General features: G+C 43.6%; 1 pseudogene; it reads left to right on the top strand.

Moving 5' to 3' along the window:
- The window catches only part of LOC102385040, a 119,296-nt pseudogene that overhangs the window by 20,908 nt on the left and 82,698 nt on the right, over positions 1-15,690 (top strand).

Raw genomic sequence — 15,690 nt, 5'->3', positions numbered from 1 at the left:
CAAAACTGTATACAATAGTCCAACTGTGGCCTGACCAATGTTGAATAGAGGAGAAGTATCACCTCCCTGGACCTGTTTGTCATGTACCTGCTAATATATGATAAAGTGTGATTAGATTTTACTGATCGCTTCATCACGTTGACAACTCATGTTCATCTTGGTGTCAGCAATGACTCCATGATCCCTTTCCGCTGCTGTGCTGCAGAGAAGGTCCTCCCCCAGCTTGTAAACGTGCTGGTGATTCCTTTTCCATAGGTGCAGCACCTTGCACTTGTCCTTGTTGAACTGCATCCAATTCTGTTACACCCACATTTCCAACCTGTCCAGATCCACCTGGATTCATTCCCTACCCTCTAGTGTGTTAACTTTGCCCTATATTTTGGTATCATCAGTGAATTTGGACAGAGTGCTTTCCACGCCCTCATCCTAGTCACTGATGAAGACATTGAACAGCACAGGTCCAGGACCGAGCCCTGTGGGACTCCACTGCCCACACCTTTTCAGGTCGATACTCACCACTACTCTGTGGGTGTGACCCCTAAGCCAAATTGCCACCGATCTGACTATGTAATCATCTACATCACAGCTTCTCAGTTTATCTGTGAGAATAGCATGAGATACTGTATTGAAGGCTTTCTTAAAATCCAAGTAGATGATTCTAAACATTTTGTGACCTGGTCATAAAAAGAAACAAGGTTATTCAGGCAGGATCTACCTCCTATATATCAGTGCTGGTTGCCCTTCAGCATTGTTTTTCCCACGCGACTTCCACAAATGTGATCCTTAATAATTTTTTCAAAGGTTTTCCCGAGGATAGAAGTGAGACTATAGTTACCCAGATCCTCCTTCCTCCTATTCTTGAAAATAGGGACCACGTTGGTCCTTTTCCAATCCTCTGGGACCTGACCGGAGCACCAGGAGTGCTCAAACAGCCATGCCAGTGGCTCTGCTATGACACCAGCCAATTCCTTCAGTACCCTTGGATAAAGATCATCTGGGCCTGCTGATTTAGACATAGATTTTATAGACATTAGGGTGGGAAGGGACCTCGGAAGATCATCGAGTCCAGCCCCCTGCCCCAGGCGCAGGAAGTCAGCTGGTGTCATAGGATCCCAGCAAGATAAGCATCCAAATTTCTCTTGAAGGCATTCAATGTGGGTGCTTGAACCACCTCCGATGGCAGACCATTCCAGGCCCTGGGGGCTCAGACAGTAAAGAAATTCTTCCTTATGTCCAGCCTGAAACAGTCTTGCAGTAGTTTATAACCGTTTGACCTTGTCATCCCTTGGGGCGCTCTGGTGAACAAACGTTCCCTCAGATACTGGTGGTCATCCCTGATAAACTTATAGGTGCCCACCAGATCACCTCTGAGCCTGCGCTTTTCCAGGCTAAAGAACCCCATAGCTCTCAGCCTGTCATCGTAAGGTCTGTTTTTCTGACCTCTGATCATGCACGTGGCTCTTCTCTGGACTCTCTCAAGCTTCTCCACATCCTTTTTGAATTTTGGAGCCCCAAACTGGACGCGATGCTCCAGCTGCAGCCTCACCAAGGCTGAGTACAAGGGGAGAATATTCCTCCTTGGAGGTGGATCCCGTCCTCCATCCTTTGTAGGCCTTTCTTTTTAGCCACAGGAGGTCTGCTAGTTCTCTGGAGAGCCAGGGGGGCTGCTGTGCCCTTCTGCTGCCTTTCCTCTGAGACGGGATAGACTTTGCTTGTGCATCGAGGATCGCTCCTTTGAGGAGCCTCCCCTTTGGGTTGTGGCCCTTTAGGGCCTCACTGACAAGTCTCCTTAGCTTGTCAAAGTCAGCTTTCCTGAATTTGAGGACTTCTGTATTACTGACTGACTTGCCAGCTTTACGGTAGATGGTGAAGGTGATCAGCTCATGGTCACTGTCACCCAACTTCCCTTCAATCATTACATCACAGATTAGGTTGTCCCCAGTTGCCAGTACCAGGTCAAGCAGTGCTTTACCTCTCGTTGGCCCATAGACTTCTTGAATCAGATAGAGGTCATCCACGCACAAGAGGAAGCTTTGCGATCGCTCGGATTTAGCCGAGCGCTCTTCCCACAAGATGTCTGGGTAGTTGAAGTCTACACCGGGAGTGTGCGGCCTCAGCCAATTCCCTGGTGAACTCCTGGTCAAGCTCTTGACTTTGGGTGGGAGGTCTGTAGTAGACTCCCACCGTTGTGTCCCCTGTGCCATGTTCCCCGTGGATTTTAACCCAGGGGATCTCCAGTTGTCCACCCTGGTTGCCAATATTGGCTTGCAGGGATGTGTAGCTCTCCTTCACATAGAGAGCTATACCCCTGCCCCTTTTGTCCACTTGATCCCTCCTGTACAGGGTATAGCCATCTATACCTGTGGTCCAGTCATGGGTGGAGTCCCACCAGGTCTCCGTTATCCCTATGACACCATAATTATTTGTGTTAAGCAGGAGGACAAATTCCCCAAGCTTATTCCCCAGGCTTCTAGTATTCGTGTACAGGCAGGAAAGTGTCCCCTTGGGGGCCACAGATTGATCCAGGGCTGGGGCAGGTGTAGGATCCCTTAAATGCCTTGACCTGCTGGCTTTGCAAGAGTTGCTCAGCGGGCCAGCAATGGCAGTAGTCCCCCCATCCCCCGGCGGGCTTAGTTTAAAGCCCGATGGAGCAGGTCAGCCAGTTTGGTTGAGAAGAGCCTCCTTCCCTGTGGAGAGAGGTGGAGGCTATCTCTTCCCAGCAGCTTGCTGCCTCTCTCACCAAAGAGCAGATTGTGGTCATGGAAGCCAAGTGCATCACTAACTCACCTCTAGCTAGGAGCAAGGTGTTCAGCTTGTAGAAAAGACACTTAAGAGGGGACTTGATAGTAATCTTCAAATACTTGAAGGGCTGCCAAAAAGAGGAGAAGAAGCACCTTTTCTCTCTTGCTGCAGAGAGTAGGACATGGACCAATGGCTTGACGTTGCAACAAAATTTAGATTGGATATTTGGAAAAATGTCTTCATTGTTAGAACAGTGAAGCAGTGGAGTAGGCTGCCTAGGGAAGTTGTGGACTCTTCATCACGGGAGGTGTTCAAGAGGATGATCTCGGTGTAACTATGCCAGTGTTCTACCAGGGGGATTGCTCATGCTTCTGGGCCTTGCAGGTTGCTCCTAACCCCACTTTCTGCTGTATGTGTCAGGGTGTTTTTAAGCCTTCTTCAGAGACATTGGATGTTGGCTACAGCCAAGGCTGGGATCTTTGACTAGGATGTGCCAATGGGCCTGCTGAAACCAAAGCTGGAGGTTCCTGGCTTGACCCAACACACAGGGTCAGACCAATCACCATATTTGGGGTCAGGGAGGAATTTTACCCTATGGTCAGGTTGGTATGGACCATGGGGATTTTTGCCTTTCTCTGTAGCAGAGGGCATGGCCCTCTGCCCAGGATGTCTTCAGGATATATTGACAACATTTCATAGAAGCAGGATGTTACCTGCTGTGACTCCCCTGCTTTACTTCTGCCAGGTTAGGGTGTAAGGTCTGTGTTGTGCCAGGATTGATGATAGTCTTATGTAGAGTTTAGATTATGGATTGCATAGGATGATTTGGATAGGGATGATTCTCTTAGACAGGGGGTAGGACTAGATGATCTGTGGAGGTCCCTTCCAGCCCTATTTCTCTGTGATTCTATGAACTACCATCTTCCTTTTGACCTCTTAATAATGCTTATTAAGGCTGGATTCTCAGTGAGTGTAAATCAGTGTAGCCCCATTAACTGTGCTGATTTGTGCTAAATCTGAATATGGCCCAATATGCTAAAATCAAATGGGAGCAACCCACACAATCAAATTTGCAAGAGGTGGGCATAGCTGGACCTTCGTCCTTTCCCCTTCCCCCACCCCAGCTACTATTTATAGGTTTCTAATTTCCGCTAGATAATGAATATCACTTTTCATTATAATTATGTTAAAGGTACCAACATGATGATTCAGAAACCCTTGAAGATATAGTCATATTTTCAGCAACAGATGGATTTAACACTGCAGATGGAGTGTTAAGAGTGCAGGTAATAACAAACTCAGCAATGTACTGTACTGAAATATAATTGGAAAGTATTAATCACATATTGGTTACTTCAGCTTCACTAAGTAGATTTTTAATTTTCATCAATCTTTTTACCAGATTCCCGGAAAGATTTCTATTTAGACAGAGTCCAACTCCTGGGTGAAATGACTGTAAGAAATTCCAGGTTATTAATGAGCAAGCTCTGATCCCACAAAAACTAATACACATGCTTAACTGCCTACATATGGGGCATGAGTACACATGCAATTAATGCAAAACAATAAACTCTGGTGCATATCATGGTGGAGTTTATTGCTTCCGAGTGCTGTGGTTACACATGTGCCTGGGACCACAGCACGTTGAGCTGGGTCAAAGCAGCCCCAGCTCACAGGGAGACCAGGGAGTCAGCCTGCCAGCCTGGGACTGCTCTGACCTGGCTCAATGTGCTGTGGAAGGGCTGGCTGGGGTGTGAGGGTGCTCCAGTGGGGCTAGCCAGCAGACAGCCCCCCACACTGAAGCACCCTTATGCTCGAGCCAGCCAGGTCAGCATCTACATGTGCATTGCTGTGCATTAAAGATCTCCACCAGAAGATAGTATATGTATTTTTATTAGTTTACTGTGGCCTAATAGGACCTCACGTAGTCATGGAGATTTTACTCTGGAGCTAATTAGGCAGCTCTGCAGTAAACATCTCATGTAGAGGTGCCCATGGAGTTGAAATTACTGAAGTTCAGAATTTGCTCCTGGGGCCTACAGTTCACCTACATTCGGTCTGGGAATCTACAAATAGGTGGAAGTGGGAAGGGCATTTTAATTTTCTCCTTTGCTCTTAATATTGGACCTTTTCAAAATATCATGAATTGAAACTCACCTCTTTAAAACCACTATCAATATTCTCCTTAGCCTTGCTTAGATTGATTTCCCACAGGTAAATGTAGTTGCACTAGGCCCCAATTTTAGCACTTCAAAAAAAGTTAAGCGGTTGCTTCTTACATGCTTTGGTTCTTGTTCTATAATATTCTTTGTAGTTTTACAAAACACTATTTCACTTGTAAAGTTAGAAACTTCATAACTTTTGTTACATCACGTAACATGCCTTTGGGGATTAGTGCAGTGAACTTTAGTACTGAATCCTTAGCTGAGTTTGATTTGCTTGTGTGTGTGTACTTACGCATGTGTGTGCATGTATTTAAAATTTTGCCTTTTTAGCAGAAATTCAAAAGTTTAAACTTTTTTGTCCAAAACGTGGCTATTTTGAGCCGGATATGCTGCAATAATACCGATTGGGATTTATAGTTCAGGTGCTTCCCACTCGCATACTCCTTCAGGTGCCAGATTCCCTGGCCATGGTACACTGTAGCTAGAGGGTCCCACCATGGAGAGACTCCTTTACAAGAGGGGCAGTCACAGAAGCAGTTGGAAAACATGCCATCAGAGTTCAAGGTAAAACAACAACTCTGATGATGATGGAGTTAAATATTAGAAAGGCAGGAAAGAGTTAAGATTTAATATTAAGAAAGCAACCAATTTTTTTCCCTCCCACTGAATTCTCTTCCCCGTTCCTCACCATCTTCTCCAATAAAAGTCTGAAGGAGTGGGAGGGAGAAAATAGGTCATAAAGCTACATCCAGGCTTCCATTTTAACTATGAAATATTAACAACTCTACAATATGCAAAATAATCTTTGTAAAGTCCTCTGCTATATGTATTTGCTCTTTAGCAGGCTGATGGAAACGAACTATTTATATGATAGTTCATTAACATGTGTATATATGTGTGTGTGTGTGTGTGTGTGTGTAGTGTGTGTGTGTATTCCTCCCTGAAGTTACATTTTAGACTATATTTAAACACTTGATTTGCTCTGTAATCTGAAAAATGTTAACATAATTGGACTCTGGGAGGAGAATACCCAGAATTAGTTCAATCTCGTGCTGCCAGGAACAAAAACATCAGTACCACGAGTTTCTGGTAGACCCCTATTTCTAGAGTACTGAATAACTGGCCATAAATAATCGGTACAGACAGCAAATGATAACTATCATGGATCAGGTATGAAATATGCTAAATGGAGATATCGGAGTGGCACCCGTTAAGATAATTTGTTTATTGCATGAGTTCCTAAAGAGTGGCGATGGGGGAAATAAACTTTTGTTAGAAAAAAAGAGCAACACTGTTTTTTTTTTGGTTTTGGCTTCTAATTATAAGTGAAGTGTTACTATCCCTTTCCTATTCTTTCAAGATTATACCAGTTAATGATGAGCCCCCTGAGATACAGGTAGGTTTGAAGTCAAGACTGGAGTGCCCAGAGGGAGGAATTGTTGCTATCACCACAGAATACCTTTATGCTACAGACGTTGATAGCAATGACACTGAACTGGCATACATGATTGCCTGTGCTCCAGCACATGGGGTGATTCAAAAGACTGGAGGCACAGTAGATGCATTCTTCCAACTCGATGTTATTCAGAGATATGTCTTCTACATCCATTACAGTATTATGACAATTTTGATCTTTCATAGTTTTTTCAGTATGTCCCAGCCAGGACTTCCCTGATCATGCCCCATGCACCCATTCCTACTTCCTGGAAATACTCCAGTGAGGCTTCCCCAGAGTTGTCCCTAGAGCCCAAAGTCAATTCATCAATCTCTGACATGCCCAAGGGAGGCCTTTAGAGACCATCTTAGAGCAGCCTCACCAGTGGCTTTCTGGCTCTGGAGTGTACGAGGGGGTGCAAGTAGGTGGAACATACTTGGGAACATCCCAGCTCGGGCACACTGACCTAGACACGGAGACACTCCTCCCAACCCCACTCATGACTACAGTGGTGTAATGGTCACAAATGTGTACTGACACAATATTGTATCATTGGGGTGTGGGTGTTTTGGTTTATTTGTCTGAAACAGGCTGTCAATTGTCTGCTAACATGGGTGATGGATTGTATTTCTGCCCAAACTGCTCGCTGTGCCACTTGCACTGAGTTACATGGATGGAGCAGGAGATCATGATAGTGGAAGCAGCTGCCTGATTCTAAATTGTTCTTTTCTTGACCATTTTAAGTCAAACTGAAATTCGAATGTTGCATTTTCAGTATAATTTCTCGCTTGTCTGACTCCTCTGATCTACTTTGAAACTGTGTGTGTGTGTATATACCCTAAACAGTATCAGAAAGTTCCCCCACCTCTTCTTCTTATGCAGCTTCTGCCACAGTAAAGAACATCAAAAGCCTCCTGTCTTTTAAAAATACTTCAACTACAGCTCAAAAAAAAAAAAAGTCATGTTTCTCAGTAATTTTGGCTCTAGTGTCCGGCACGTTATCATTCAATTCTTTTGCACAGCGGCAAGTATGCTATTGCTGTACAGATTTCAAGCTTAGCAGATTATTGTTCAAGCCATCAGCCTGGAGAAGAGCACTGCTTCAATAGGTTAATCTTCCTTTCAAGTTCAAAACCACCTACTTTCCTCATTTCTTTCCCCCCTCCTCACCATCCTTCTCCCCCCACCCGGGACTGTAGCAGCCTCTGGAATAGGCAACTACTTTCTCTGCTGCTCTACTTTCTCCCAAGGACACAGGTACTCATCCTGTGAGCAGAATGGGTACCCAAACCATTGCCAATTTTGCATTGGCTGTCTGTATATTCTTCCAAGTGAGCACTGGTTTGTCAGTTAGTGCCTCCTAGTTACTGTTAAATAATAGATCTCCACCCCAAGACCAGCTGCAGCGAGTTCTGGTGGAAGTTGGGGTCTTTTGCCTTCTCTTGGATTTTCTGAAGCTGTATTATGTGAGATCCCTCTGGTTTTTGTGGAGCTGTTATTTTCTTAAAGGTGCAGCTGCTTTTAAGAGTGGCTGTTCTGAAATGAAAAATGGTAACCTATGAGTCAGTGAGGCCCACTCAGTCTATTGAACTGGCTGCTACAGCATAGATTCCCACATACTGATGTTATTCTGTGTACTGTGGGACATATACATTTTAAGTTGAGCTATAAAATTGCTCACTTTATAATGCTGTTGACTTCTGGGACTAAACTCTTGTACTAAACAGAATCTCCTATTATAAAAGACAAATTATGCTCTTAAATGGACATATATATACTAAATAGAAATCTCTGGTCTATTTTTCTTTTTTTCTTTTTTGTCCCCATTCTTTTTGAGCTATCTTGAAGGAACCATGTGGGACTAGTTATTTTTTTTTCTTAAAAACTTTTATTATAAAATCTTAGGATTTCAATTAAATACTTTCTTTTGTAGTCAAAAGCCTCTCATTTTCTGCTCTTTTTTGTCAAAAATGAAATATTTTTGTCTTTTGAATGAATTTGTTTTAGTGTTTGAGTTTTTTGCCAAAACCCAAAAACTTTTTGTGGAAGATTGGTTGAAAAAGATTTTTTTTGTATTTGTCAAAATGTTGTGCAGGTCAAGCTACACTTTCCAGCCTACACTAGAACTGGGTTTACAGCTTAGATCCTCCTCATGACCTTTATCGTCTAATACCTTACATGTGACTGAGAATCAAAAGAGGGTTACTCCTGGCTTTGTCACAAGTTTCTTGTATGAACACAAGCACTACTTTTTTTAAGGGATCTTCTAATTTTGACTCTTCCATACTTTGTGGGGAGGGGGGTACCCTATGTGGAGAAAAGGTAGGATATGACTTTGAGAGGTTTTAAGTAGCCAAAGCTTATGTTTAGTTGGGCATTTCCAAAACAACAGAGACATATTTATGCCATGGTAAAAAGACCTTGGCTAAAAAGAACATTATGCACAATTCTGGTCACTCTCTTATTTCAGAAAGATGAATTCAAACTGAAACAGAGGTAGAGAAGGTCTAATAAGTTGACCTAGGGAAAGGAGAAGCTCATCTTGTTATGGCTAGGGACAGACGTTCAAAAAGCCTGAGCCTGAATTGATTCAATCTTTGCAGGTTAGTTGAACCTGGCTGGGCTGAACTGGTTTGTAATTGGACAGATACTTTCTCTGTACTGAGGAAATTCAGGCACATGCCTGCAGTGGCAGAGGCTAGAAGCCCGGGGGGAGGGGGCGTGCCAGAGCAGCCCTCCCTTGCCTTGTATAGTGCTGAGCTGAGGGGTGGCATGGCTACGGCTGTGCAGGACGCTTTGATTAGGGAGGTTTGTCTGCACCATCCCAGGCTTTTCCCTTCTGGCTGCTCAAGAGGCAGGAATGTTGCCAGCCCCAAGCCCCCTGCTAGCACTTGGAGGCAAGTGGGGGTAGGGGGAGGAGGGGTGCAGTGCATGCATCTGTTGATGATACAAAACATTTCAATCTCCCTCCCTGCTTCTTTATACTGTCTGCAGCAAACTGACAGGCAAGCAAGCCAGCAAGGGGCTGATAGCAGTGTTAAGCACCCCATCAGCAAAATAATAGCCTATCTCCATTAGGTCAAACTTTTCTTAATCAGTTTACCAGCTGACCTTTTGATTAGCTCCAAAAAGCCCTAAGCGGTCACTGTTCTGTCTGCCTGTCCCAGTGAAATTGGAGAGAGACACACAGACACCTCTCAGCATTAGCTAGCATACCACACACCTGGGGTCTGTGCTTTGGGAGATGGGAGGGAGGGAGGAGGGGATTCCTGCTTGAGCAGTGAGCAGCAAGGGGTGTGTAGGGCAGGGGGAAGCCAGGCAGATATACCATGAATAAATTTTAGGTTAAAAAATGGTTTCTGGTCATTGAAGGCAATGTTGTTTTGCTACAGCCTTCTAATAAAAGTGGAGGAAAGAGCACAAAACTCCATACTTACTTTTTTTCAGGTGGAGCTTAAACAGTTTCTGAAAGGCATTTTATAACATTGCTGCTTAGATGTTATGATGTAGGAGCCCCTTTAAAGTCCCATGTTCCAACTAATGTAGCCACTCAACTTTTACAAGAATTACTTATACATGCAAATTCAGCTGACACTTTTGAAAACAGGCTTCTAACCCTGACTCCATAATACATTACTAAGCAGCCTTTAGGAATGTTATGGTATTTAATTTATTAATCTTTGCAAAGAACTTTGGGTCTTTGCGCAGAAGATACTGTAAAAGTTGATAATGCCCTGGTTTGCATGGGAGACACTTAAAATGCACTATTTTGTATGGAGAAGCATTAACTTCCTTGCAGTGCAGCTTTCAAATTTACCATGTGTACCAGTCTATGGTTGGTTTGTCTGACTATAACCTGAGTGAAACTTTTCCAAATCCAGGCTCCCCTGTGTACAGGATTTACGCAGGTTTCATATGCACATGCTTTTCTTTTGTTCCCCCAAGTCCTCAGCTTTTGCATCTATTTAGACTGTTATTCAGGAAAGGATCTCGTGACCTTTTCTACTTTCTGTGTGTTCTCCTGTGAGTTTGATTTTGATTTTGATCTCTATGTTCTGTGTGGGTTTTTTGTTTCTCTAAGAGGTGGAATAGGACATAGTCCTTGTATGGACACCATCATTCGCATTGTCTCTGATGGAGAAGCTGGTTTAGATTATGGTTGTTTCAATAAAGTTCTTCCTCCACTGGTACCACTTCACACTAGTCTCCCAGTCTATGATCTGAACATCACTATCCTACCCATTAACAACCAACATCCAACCCTTCATGTGGATATGTATTCTAGCATGGTTTTTTTTCTTTTTCTTTTTTCAGTGTATTTTTCAGCCTAAATTCCCAGCTGATTTTTCTCCAGACTACAATTCAGAATGCATTGTCCCTGGTAATCTAGTCTGGCCTCGAGTTAGTCCGGTTGAATCAGAGTGTATATCCAGTGCTTGGAAATGTTACGGTATTCCCTAGGTTGTATAGCTTTTCATGGTACAGGGACAGAGTGCTACGCTATCATAAACCTCATGTCACACCAGAGCCAATAGTAATGCAATGCTTCTGTTCAGAGATGAGTCATGCTATTAAAACCATTTGGCTAATCAGTAAACGGAGAGATCTGCTACTCTGCAGACAATGTAGTGTTTGCTTTGCCTTTGTGCATCACTTTAAATTTTGGATCCTTTGCAATTAGGATTTGAGGCATAGACAGCATCTAATCCAATTTATCCTATTCACTTTGGCAATGCAAGTAATGCTGACAGCTTAAGGGAAATACTTAATTTGACTAAGTGTTTTAGTTTACTTCTCGAAACATTAAACCTTTTTGAAGCCATTAAAAGCCAAAGTACCACAGCACTGAGATGTATCTAACATTGACCTACTTTATCAAGGCAATTACAATCGGTCTGATCTTGTTGCCTTTATTTAAGCAAAACTTCTGCTGACGGCAGTGAGGAATTTGCCTCAGCGAGGCCTGCAGGATTGGCTCTGATGTTTAGGGCAAATAATATTGTTTAACAGCAAGATATTAATACGGTTTAAGAATATGGCATTACAGCTTTGAAAGTGAAATGTGGAATGTGGAGGCTTTGGGGCACAGCGTGGTTTGGGAGGTCTCTCTCTTTCCTACACTGCTCACGTGACAAAGCAGGGGTGGATTCTGGGTACCGGGGCAGTCTCAAATTCCCATGAAGAGGAGGAACTCCCTGCTGCGGTAAGGCTGCTGAAACTGGCTTCTGTACGAGGTGTTCCCCTGTGAAGGGCAGTTCTCATTGCATTTCCAGGAAAGTAATTTAAAAGCACCTCTGAGACTGCTCCAGCAGATGTGGTAGCCAGTTGTCCTACAATTAGGATTCTATATTGAACTCCTTAAGGAGATTTGCTATTCCAAGCAGAGTTTGGGAGGAGAATTGTGGCTCCTTGGTTGGTAGCAGAGAGTCTAGAAGTGTGTCTTCTTGGTGGCAATCTCCAGTTGTCATATCTGGAAGACACTAGACTTCCAAGAGACTATGAAAGAACGGAGATAATGGCAGCCACTTCTAAACTTTTCCTGGTCCGTAGCATGTGTTTTCCCTCTGTTCCTCCCCACTTCTGGTTTTCTTGTATTGCTGTCAACCCTGTGGTGTCATGACCCTGTACACAATAAGCAGCTCAAGGATCAGTGCTGTACCTGTTCCCTAAATGGCTGCATAAAATGAGAAAAAGTCTTCCTCTTACCCCTTGTCTACTTCCACGCAGGGCTAGGTGCAGGCTGCTACATTTGCAGTCAGGAAAACATGGAAAATATGGATGAAGAGCATGGAATGGGACAGATAAGGTGGAAAGAGAGAGAGAGAATGAATGAGAACAGGTATACAGATGTGTTCAAAGGATATAGCTACACAGCAAAATGAAGACATGATTGTAGCTACAGTGGGCTTCCCTGTCTGGGCTAGCATGAGTAACAATGTGAATGAATTCCATAAGGACTGTCAACCACAATATATTCCCAGCATCCTCTGAGAGTACGTATTCTGGTTGGCCATGCTATAGCCTGTGCCACTTCATGTGTCCCTTTGCTAGCTAGAGGAAAGCTAGTATAAGTATACTTAGGTGTGCTAAAATCAAACCTTCCTGTTGCTTTGGAGATGTATACAAAAATCTAGATGTGGACTTAGAGCTCTCCAAAGCTCAGGTCATGTCTGAGATGTGACCTCCGCTTTGGGTCTGTCAGAAGTTACTCCTGTTGATTTGGATTCTGATTCTCAATTTCACTTACAGAAAGCACTTCATTTTTTTTTCAAAGGATCATTTAAAATGAACAGGGAAGAACTGATGGTTAACTATTGTACTTTCATAACACTAGAGCTTAGACCTAATATGGTGATGTCAATCTTGAATTTTAGGCTTTTTAAGAAAATAGCACTGCCATGGCAGTGATTCTCAAGGGGGTGTTGCAACACTCTGGGGTGTGCCTTTAACATCCTTTTGGGGGTGCATTGGCATCCTTTCAAGGGTGCCACACAATGTTAGCACTGTTAGGTGTGCAAGCTTAATTCACATGATGAACCCAGAGATTTCAAATAGAAATCCACAGTACTGAAACCATTTTCACCTGATGTGGTCTTTCTAAGTTCTTTGCAACAGAAGAGCTGCTCTAGTATTTTCCGGTATTAAAAAAAGCAAGTGAAAACCAAGAGCTAGCATTTTCAGAGGGGTGCCTCTAGTCTACTGAGGGGTACGTTGTATATAAAAAGGTTGAGAACTACTGCAGTGGGTGTACTACAAGCCCCATGGTGTTTATTTCCCTGACTTTATGGGAAAATAGTCTTCAGCCCAGAGCCTATTCTATCTGTTAGGTGTCTAAGTGGTGCTTCGGGTGTCTGCACCTCTAAGCGTGATCCTATTCTACCCCAGCTGAGTCCCTGAAAATCTGTCTGTATGTCTACTTGTATAATGAGCCTTCATCTTACCCTTAAGGCTAAGTCAGAAAAAATGGCTGCGAGAAGGAGGAGGACTCTCATCTCATTTGCAATAGTTATTCCGTGACTCAACTTGGGTGGACTAGGATTGCAGCCAGATGTCCAATAGGTAACTGAAAATTTCCCTTAAAGCCTTGCTTAAGACATTCCTTTTAAAGATGTGCACTGGCAAATTACAATACCACTGAGAATGGAAGGTCCAGAGATCCAGTACGAGCACAGAGCTTGGAAAATGGAAATGGTGCAGAAGAATGAGCAGGGTCACTGGTGCCAGCGCTTCCTTCCATCTGTGCAGGCGTGCTGCTAGCAGAAGTGCTTCAGCAACGGGGTATTTTTTAACTCCTTTACATTGGTCAGGTCTTTTCATTCCTTTTGATTTTTAAATATTCCCCCACACTCTCCCTTCCCCCATAGCTACTTATTTGCCTGCTTTTGATAACAAAATGAAGCAGCTCCTTATGCAGGAAGGCAATGTAGCCGACTCATTTAATGGAGACAGTACATGCAATTATATCTCTTAACGCAGGATTTGTGCTTGCCTCCTGGGAGAATGGCGCATTTTTCTAGTCCAGTAACTAGAGCAGGGCGAGTCAATAATGTTCAACACCTCTGAAATCTGTCTGTGTCTGCCATTTAATGGGGCATTTAAGTATGGGAGAAACCAAAGTGAAAGGATTCTCCTAAAAATACTGACCATAATTCCTCCTATGGCACTGTTTCTCTGTTTTGTAAAACAGGTATAAAAATGACTAAAACTATTGTGGAAGTGTAACTGTTGTATGAAGGGTAAGGTCCCAACCCAGCCATGCATTTAAGCTGTGCTGAACTTAATAGCAGATCCTCGAGTTACTCACACCCTTAAAGGAAGAACATGTCTATTTGGTAATTTGTAATCCTAATGGATTTCTTTGGAAAGAGTACTGAGATGCATATTAGAGTTATTTAGAAATTTGTAAAGACATCTTTTAAATGAGGAAAAAGTTCAGCCCACAATGTAGTTGTTGTCGTGTCTTTTTTTCATCCTTGATTCTTTCTGTCCAGATCTGGTACAAAGTAAACAGTTGGCTAAATATAAAACTAACCTTAGTGCAAGAATACGATTGAGATGACAAGCTGAGAGTATATTTGAAACATCAAAATATTTCTTATTGACTATTACAGCGCAAAGTTAGATATTTAGGAGGGGTTGTTTCTTTGGAGCTAATGTGAAGAGCTGAACTTTTTGCACATATGTATGTGGGGAAACGGATGTTGTTCTGGTTTTGATTCTCCATGACTGGACTTCAGATTTATGCCGTCCATGTATGACTTAAAATCAATGGAGTCGCACTGGCATAAAACCAATGTAATGCAAGGCCCCCATCCCTGTGGTAATTTGCTGTCTCCAGCTGCATGCAGCGCAGACTCTCTGCTCTGTGGGAGTGCAGAGGTCTCATCTTAGGTGAGGTCAGCACATTTGGTCCCACAATCATAGCAGGGCCATGGCACTGCTCTTTTAAATCTCATGCACAGGGAGAGCAACAGACCCTATAGCCCACAGCAGGGATGTCCAGTGTCTAGGCACCCAGGGGCACATGGTGCCTGGGCCACAGTGCTGGGGAGGTGCATGAGGCATGAGCTGCAAACTGTGGCTCTCCCCCACTGTGCAGACAGCCCAAGCAGGGGACCCTAGCTCCCCTCTTCCCTTCCCAGTTGTACATGCCATGGGGGCAGCCCTCATTCCCATCACAAGTGCAGTGCCCCCTCCCCTCCTGGCTTGATGAAGAACTCACCCAAAGCTTTCATAAGGTGCATCAAGGGGTGACCATCTGCACCCCTTGATGCAGCTTATGAAAGCTTTTGGTGGGTTCTTCATCTGTTCTACTGTGCCCAAGCCTACAGTGGCTATGAAGTGCTGAGGGCCCTCAATCCCCATAGGTTTTAAGAGAATGAAAGTTATTCTTTCCACCTATCAGCTGCTCCCAATCTTGCTGGATCAAGCCCTGCGTCTGAAGGGTGGGGGTGTGCCTGGAGAATGGTCTGTCTACGGCTGTTTATAAAACCCAGCATGTCCTGAATATTCCATTTCCAAACCATTTGTTTTACATTCATTGCCCACCCCTTTTATTTTTTCCTGTTTCTGCTGTTTAATCTTTGGCATCAGATGGAAAGGCGTAGAGATGCTCATTAATGGCAGAGATACTAATTAACACAACCTGATGGGGGCGAAATGATCCCATTGGTCCTGTGCGTCCAAGAAAAACTTTTGTTGGCACCCATTCCAAATGTCCTATCGTAAATATAACTCATTAAAAAAAAAAAAGATGGAGCATTTGCACATAACCAGAAACCACAACATAATAATACGAAAAGTATATTCTTATTTCAAAGAAAGTAGTTTAAAAGCAAAATACATGAT

This window comes from Alligator sinensis, unplaced genomic scaffold, assembly GCF_000455745.1.
Source record: "Alligator sinensis unplaced genomic scaffold, ASM45574v1 scaffold588_1, whole genome shotgun sequence".
In the NCBI taxonomy this organism is placed as follows: domain Eukaryota; kingdom Metazoa; phylum Chordata; order Crocodylia; family Alligatoridae; genus Alligator; species Alligator sinensis.
The sequence above is the reverse complement of the archived record's forward strand: the minus strand, read 5'-3'. Positions and strand labels throughout refer to the sequence as shown.